Genomic DNA, 7,733 nt, shown 5'->3' on the forward strand with positions numbered 1-7,733 from the left:
CTCTTATTACCCTGTAACCTCTTATTACAGTAACGCGGCTCCTGATCCTCTTATTACCCTGTAGCCTCTTATTGCAGTAACCCGGCTCCTCATCCTCTTATTACCCTGTAGCCTCTTATTACAGTAACCCGGCTCCTCGTCCTCTTATTACCCCTGTAACCTCTTATTACAGTAACCCGGCTCCTGATCCTCTTATTACCCTGTAGCCTCTTATTACAGTAACCCGCCTCCTGATCCTATTATTACCCCTGTAACCTCTTATTACAGTAACATGGCTCTTGATCCTGTTATTACCCTGTAATCTCTTATTACATTATCACCGGCTCCAGATCCTCTTATTACCCCAGTAACCTCTTATTACAGTAACCCGGCTCCTGATCCTCTTATTACCCTGTAACCTCTTATTACAGTAACCCGGCTCCTCATCCTCTTATTACCCCTGTAACCTCTTATTACAGTAGCTCGGCTCCTGAGCCTCTTATTACCCCTGTAACCTCTTATTACAGTAACCCGGCTCCTGATCCTCTTATTACCCCTGTAACCTCTTATTACAGTAACCCGGCTCCTGATCCTCTTATTACCCTGTAACCTCTTATTACAGTAACCCGGCTCCTGATCCTCTTATTACCCTGTAACCACTTATTACAGTAACCCGGCTCCTGATCCTCTTATTACACCTGTAATCTCTTATTACAGTAACCCGGTTCCTGATCCTCTTATTACCCCTGTAGCTTCTTATTACAGTTAACCGGCTCCTGATCCTCTTATTACCCTGTGACCTCTTATTACAGTAACCCGGCTCCTGGTCCTCTTATTACCCTGTAACCTCTTATTACAGTAACCCGGCTCCTGATCCTCTTATTACCCTGTAACCTCTTATTACAGTAACCCGGCTCCTGATCCTCTTATTACCCTGTAACCTCTTATTACAGTAACTCGGCTCCTGATCCTCTTATTACCCTGTAACCTCTTATTACCGTAACCCGGCTCCTGATCCTCTTATTACCCTGTAACCTCTTATTACAGTAACCCGGCTCCTGATCCTCTTATTACCCCTGTAACCTCTTATTACAGTAACCCGGCTCCTGATCCTCTTATTACCCTGTAACCTCTTATTACAGTAACGCGGCTCCTGATCCTCTTATTACCCTGTAGCCTCTTATTGCAGTAACCCGGCTCCTCATCCTCTTATTACCCTGTAGCCTCTTATTACAGTAACCCGGCTCCTCGTCCTCTTATTACCCCTGTAACCTCTTATTACAGTAACCCGGCTCCTGATCCTCTTATTACCCTGTAGCCTCTTATTACAGTAACCCGCCTCCTGATCCTATTATTACCCCTGTAACCTCTTATTACAGTAACATGGCTCTTGATCCTGTTATTACCCTGTAATCTCTTATTACATTATCACCGGCTCCAGATCCTCTTATTACCCCAGTAACCTCTTATTACAGTAACCCGGCTCCTGATCCTCTTATTACCCTGTAACCTCTTATTACAGTAACCCGGCTCCTCATCCTCTTATTACCCCTGTAGCTTCTTATTACAGTTAACCGGCTCCTGATCCTCTTATTACCCTGTGACCTCTTATTACAGTAACCCGGCTCCTCGTCCTCTTATTACCCCTGTAACCTCTTATTACAGTAACCCGGCTCCTGATCCTCTTATTACCCTGTAGCCTCTTATTACAGTAACCCGCCTCCTGATCCTATTATTACCCCTGTAACCTCTTATTACAGTAACATGGCTCTTGATCCTGTTATTACCCTGTAATCTCTTATTACATTATCACCGGCTCCAGATCCTCTTATTACCCCAGTAACCTCTTATTACAGTAACCCGGCTCCTGATCCTCTTATTACCCTGTAACCTCTTATTACAGTAACCCGGCTCCTCATCCTCTTATTACCCCTGTAGCTTCTTATTACAGTTAACCGGCTCCTGATCCTCTTATTACCCTGTAACCTCTTATTACAGTAACCCGGCTCCTGATCCTCTTATTACCCTGTAACCTCTTATTACAGTAACCCGGCTCCTGATCCTCTTATTACCCTGTAACCTCTTATTACAGTAACCCGGCTCCTGATCCTCTTATTACCCTGTAACCTCTTATTACAGTAACTCGGCTCCTGATCCTCTTATTACCCTGTAACCTCTTATTACAGTAACCCGGCTCCTGATCCTCTTATTACCCTGTAACCTCTTATTACAGTAACCCGGCTCCTGATCCTCTTATTACACCTGTAATCTCTTATTACAGTAACCCGGCTCCTGATCCTCGTATTACCCTGTAACCTCTTATTACAGTAACCCGGCTCCTGATCCTTTTATTACCCTGCAACCTCTTATTACAGTAACCCGGCTCCTGATCCTCTTATTACCCCTGTAACCTCTTATTACAGTAACCCGGCTCCTGATCCTCTTATTGCCCTGTAACCTCTTATTACAGTAACCCGGCTCCTGATCCTCTTATATTACACCTGTAATCTCTTATTACAGTAACCCGGCTCCTGATCCTCTTATTACCCCTGTAACCTCTTATTACAGTAACCCAGCTCCTGATCCTCTTATTACCCCTGTAACCTCTTATTACAGTAACCCGGCTCCTGATCCTCTTATTACCCTGTAACCTCTTATTACAGTAACCCGGCTCCTGATCCTCTTATTACACCTGTAATCTCTTATTACAGTAACCCGGCTCCTGATCCTCTTATTACCCTGTAACCTCTTATTACAGTAACCCGGCTCCTGATCCTCTTATTACCCCTATAACCTCTTATTACAGTAACCCGACTCCTGATCCTCTTATTACCCAGTAACCTCTTATTACAGTAACCCAGCTCCTGATCCTCTTATTACCCCTGTAACCTCTTGTTACAGTAACCCAGCTCCTGATCCTCTTATTACCCCTGTAACCTCTTATTACAGTAACCCGGCTCCTGATCCTCTTATTACCCTGTAACCTCTTATTACAGTAACCCGGCTCCGGATCCTCTTATTACCCTGTAACCTCTTATTACAGTAACCCGGCTCCTGATCCTCTTATTACCCCTATAACCTCTTATTACAGTAACCCGGCTCCTGATCCTCTTATTACCCAGTAACCTCTTATTACAGTAACCCGGCTCCTGATCCTCTTATTACCTCTGTAATCTCTTATTACAGTAACCCGGCTCCTGATCCTCTTATTACCCTGTAACATCTTATTACAGTAACCCGGCTCCTGATCCTCTTATTACCCCTGTAACCTCTTATTACAGTAACCCGACTCCTGATCCTCTTATTACCCAGTAACCTCTTATTACAGTAACTCGGCTCCTGATCCTCTTATTACCCCTGTAACCTCTTATTACTGTAACCCGGCTCCTGATCCTCTTATTACCCTGTAACCTCTTATTACAGTAATCCGGCTCCTGATCCTCTTATTACCCTGTAACCTCTTATTACAGTAACCCGGCTCCTGATCCTCTTATTACCCCTGTAACCTCTTATTACAGTAACCCGGCTCCGGATCCTCTTATTACCCTGTAACCTCTTATTACAGTAACCCGACTCCTGATCCTCTTATTACCCAGTAACCTCTTATTACAGTAACCCGGCTCCTGATCCTCTTATTACCCCTGTAACCTCTTATTACAGTAACCCGGCTCCTGATCCTCTTATTACCCTGTACCCTCTTATTACAGTAACCCGGCTCCTGATCCTCTTATTACCCTGTAACCTCTTATTACAGTAACCCGGCTCCTGATCCTCTTGTTACCCTGTAACCTCTTATTACAGTAACCCGGCTCCTGATCCTCTTGTTACCCTGTAACCTCTTATTACCCCTATAACCTCTTATTACAGTAACCCGGCTCCTGATCCTCTTATTACCCCTGTAACCTCTTATTACAGTAACCCGGCTCCTGATCCTCTTATTACCCTGTAACCTCTTATTACAGTAACCCGGCTCCTGATCCTCTTGTTACCCTGTAACCTCTTATTACAGTAACCCGGCTCCTGATCCTCTTATTACCCTGTAACCTCTTATTATAGTAACCCGGCTCCTGATCCTCTTGTTACCCTGTAACCTCTTATTACAGTAACCTGGCTCCTGATCCTCTTATTACCCTGTAACCTCTTATTACAGTAACCCGGCTCCTGATCCTCTTATTACCCTGTAACCTCTTATTACAGTAACCCGGCTCCTGATCCTCTTGTTACCCTGTAACCTCTTATTACTGTAACTGTTCTGTCCCATGAATGAGACATTTTACAGACTGTCCTGTACATTTTACATGCTGTATTGCAGGTCTCATATTGTTTTTTGTTGCTATGTGTTCCTGGGTTTTGCATAGCTGAAATCCTCCCTTTCTATGTAGTTTGTCCCTTCTGTCTCCCTCTGCTGGGTGTCATGTCACTTCCTCCTTCTTCTCCCTGTGTCTCAGTCTCCATCTTGGCTTCAGTAGAGGCACATGTGCTTTCAGTTTGTGTCAAGAAAGTTTTTTTTACATGCTGCTGCTGTTTATGCATTCAACAAGAATTCTTAAAGAAATCAAAGTGTCTTCTGGATTCTCCATAACATGTGTGCTGGCAGCTGAGTTAAGCTGTCTGCGAACGTCGCCAATTGTAAGTAAGGTGAAGAGATTCAGCATCTCACAGTGCCATATTTGCAGCCACAGGCCCCGGGGACAGAATAGTAAAAAAGACTTACCAGATTCATCTGTAAAACCACCCACAGCTTCTATAAAGCTACAGAACTTCCTGCAGAGCATCCGCTCTCAGCATATAAGAGACTATACAACTTCCCTTCTCCCTGTGAATCAAGATGGCTGAAGGAATGACTACACGGTCTCTACCAGACCCATTGTTAGAGGAAGAGTGCATAGAACTTGATCCACCATCTAGTGAGAAGGCTAGACGTCCCACAAAGCCCACATGGAAAGTAAGGGAGAATCTAGAATCCAGTAAACATGATCTTCTCCGTGCCATAGCAGAGCAATGGCAAAAACTACTGAGTCACAAAGACAGCCTGTCTCAGCCTGCTTCTCTCGAACGACCACCAAAGGGAACCCTTGCACAACTGTGTTCAGATTATCAACTATATGCAGAAATTGCAGATCAGTGCACCTCCTTTTTACAGAGACTTAATGCGTCAGTTCCCTGCAAAGAGCTGCAAGCTTTCCAACAACTTAACTCTGAGAGAGAAAGCATGGTGCGCGATATAAAAGCCAAGACAGAGGCAAGAATCGCGCTAATAGCCGAGATGTCATCTTGTATTTCTGGCTCAGCCAGACAGTCAAAGCGATCATCTAAGTCACGCTCTTCAAAATCCTCAACCCTCAACGAACAGCTCGTAAGAGCATGTGCAGAAGCTGAGGCCACTAAAATACAAGCTGCCTTCGCTCAATAGAAAACTGAGATGGAAATAGTGGCAGCCGAAGCAGAGCGCAAAAAAGGCAGAAACAGAGGCCCTAGAGAAGAAAAAAGGCAGAAATAGAGGCCCTAGAGAAGGAATGCGAACATGGCAAGGTTAAAGGTCCTGGAACAAGCCATCAGTGGGAGCCAAAGAGACAGTGTCAGTTTAAGTGATTTTGATACTGAAGACCCTCTTAAGTGTACTAGAGACTATGTACAAAGCCAATACAATGCTCCCCCTGCTCCTGCAATCCTTCCTGACCGCACAGATGCTCCCCTGAGACAACAGGACACAGAGTGTTTACCCGCATCCTGCACCCAAGGTCAGTACAATACGCTGCCAACCCTCCATCCTGTAAATAGCGAAAGCTAGCCCTCGACAGTTGTGAGTCACGGTGCTAGTGAACGGGTCGTAAAAGTCCTATAAACCATAGAATGAAGAAATCACTGAACTCGTATATTGAAGTTGCTTGAACAAGTGTAAAGTTTTATTCACAAGTGAAAGTTCATGCTGAAGCGATAGGCGCTTCAGCATGAACTTTCACTTGTGAATAAAACTTTACACTTGTTCAAGCAACTTCAATATACGAGTGCAGTGATTTCTTCATTCTACAACCCTCCATCCTGATCCTTCTCTGTGAATCGGAATGTACCGGAAACCTGCACCTCACCAATCCTTATACACAGAAACATACGTGCAGGCCAATATGCAGGCAAGTCACCACACTCCAGTTAGTCACACAATTCCAGTCCGATGTGTGGCAGAAACTAAGCTCATTAAGCCAGTTAATGGACTGAACGCCTACGCTGCCCCATATATTCCTGCATTCCCCGGTCAAAGTACAGACTGTATGAACAATGCTACCCTGCCAGCAACGGTCCTTCCAAAATTGGAAAATGCCGAGATGACTGGCTTTGCGAGGTACATGATTCGGTGTGATCTAACTAAGACCGGTCTTACAAAGTTTGACAATAAACCTGAGAACTACAGGGGTTGGAAGTGTACCTTTAAAACCACAATCAGTGACCTCGGCATTACTGCTGCTGAATAGCTAGACCTGCTAATCAAGTGTCTTGGGCCACAATCCACAAATCGGGTCAAGAGACTTAAATTTGTCCACATCAGTAATCCTATCGCGGGTCTCACCGCTGCATGGAACAGGCTAGAAAGAAGCTATGGCAGTCCTGAGGTCATAGAGAAGGCCCTGTTCATGCGACTAGAGGAATTTCGAAAGATATCTAGTAAGGACAGTACAAGGTTCCAAGAGCTCAGCGACCTCCTGTGAGAGCTTCAGCTGGCCAAAGCAGACCCGTACCTGCCTGGCCTCAGCTACCTGGACACTGCTCATGGGGTAACCCCAATAGTTTGCAAGCTGCCATCCAATATCCAAAATAAGTGAGCCATGCTTGGATCAAAATACAAAAGGGAAAACCAAGTCTTCTTTCCATTTTCCTACTTTTGCGAGTTCATCGAAAATATTGCAGACTGTAAGACTGATCCACGTTTTTCCTATGAAGAACACAGCGACCCTGTTTCATCTCCTAAACATGAGAGTCCACGTCTTAACTACAGGAACTGCCGAGCTCCAATGTCCGTCAAGAAGACTGATGTTCTTCCTACACCTACAGTATCACAAGATAAGAGCAACAAAGGTGAGAAGGTTGAGAATCCTAATCGTATGTGTCCCATTCACAAGAAACCTCACCCCTTAAAGAAGTGCATCGGCTTCAGAAAGAAACCACTCCAGGAACGCAAAGAGCTTCTGAAGAACTTTGGGATATGTTACAGGTGCTGCGTTTCTACTGAACACTTTGCTAAGGACTGTAAAATATTTATTAAGTGTTTGGAGTGCGACAGTGAGGAGCATGTGCAAGCGCTCCATCCATCCCAGTCTAAAGGCCCCTTCACATTTAGCGACGCTGCAGCGATACCGACAACGATCCGAATCGCTGCAGCGTCGCTGTTTGGTCGCTGGAGAGCTGTCACACAGACCGCTCTCCAGCGACCAACGATGCCGGTAACCAGGGTAAACATCGGGTAACTAAGCGCAGGGCCGCGCTTAGTAACCCGATGTTTACCCTGGTTACCATGCTAAAAGTAAAAAAAAACAAACAGTACATACTTACCTACAGCCGTCTGTCCTCCAGCGCTGCGCTCTGCTTCTCTGCTCTCCTCCTGTACTGTCTGGGAGCCGGAAAGCAGAGCGGTGACGTCACCGCTCTGCTTTCCGGCTCACAGACAGTACAGGAGGAGTGCAGAGCGCAGCGCTGGAGGACAGACAGCGGTAGGTAAGTATGTACTGTTTGTTTTTTTTACTTTTAGCATGGTAACCAGG

This window comes from Ranitomeya imitator, chromosome 4 (genome assembly GCF_032444005.1).
Source record: "Ranitomeya imitator isolate aRanImi1 chromosome 4, aRanImi1.pri, whole genome shotgun sequence".
Lineage (NCBI taxonomy): Eukaryota > Metazoa > Chordata > Amphibia > Anura > Dendrobatidae > Ranitomeya > Ranitomeya imitator.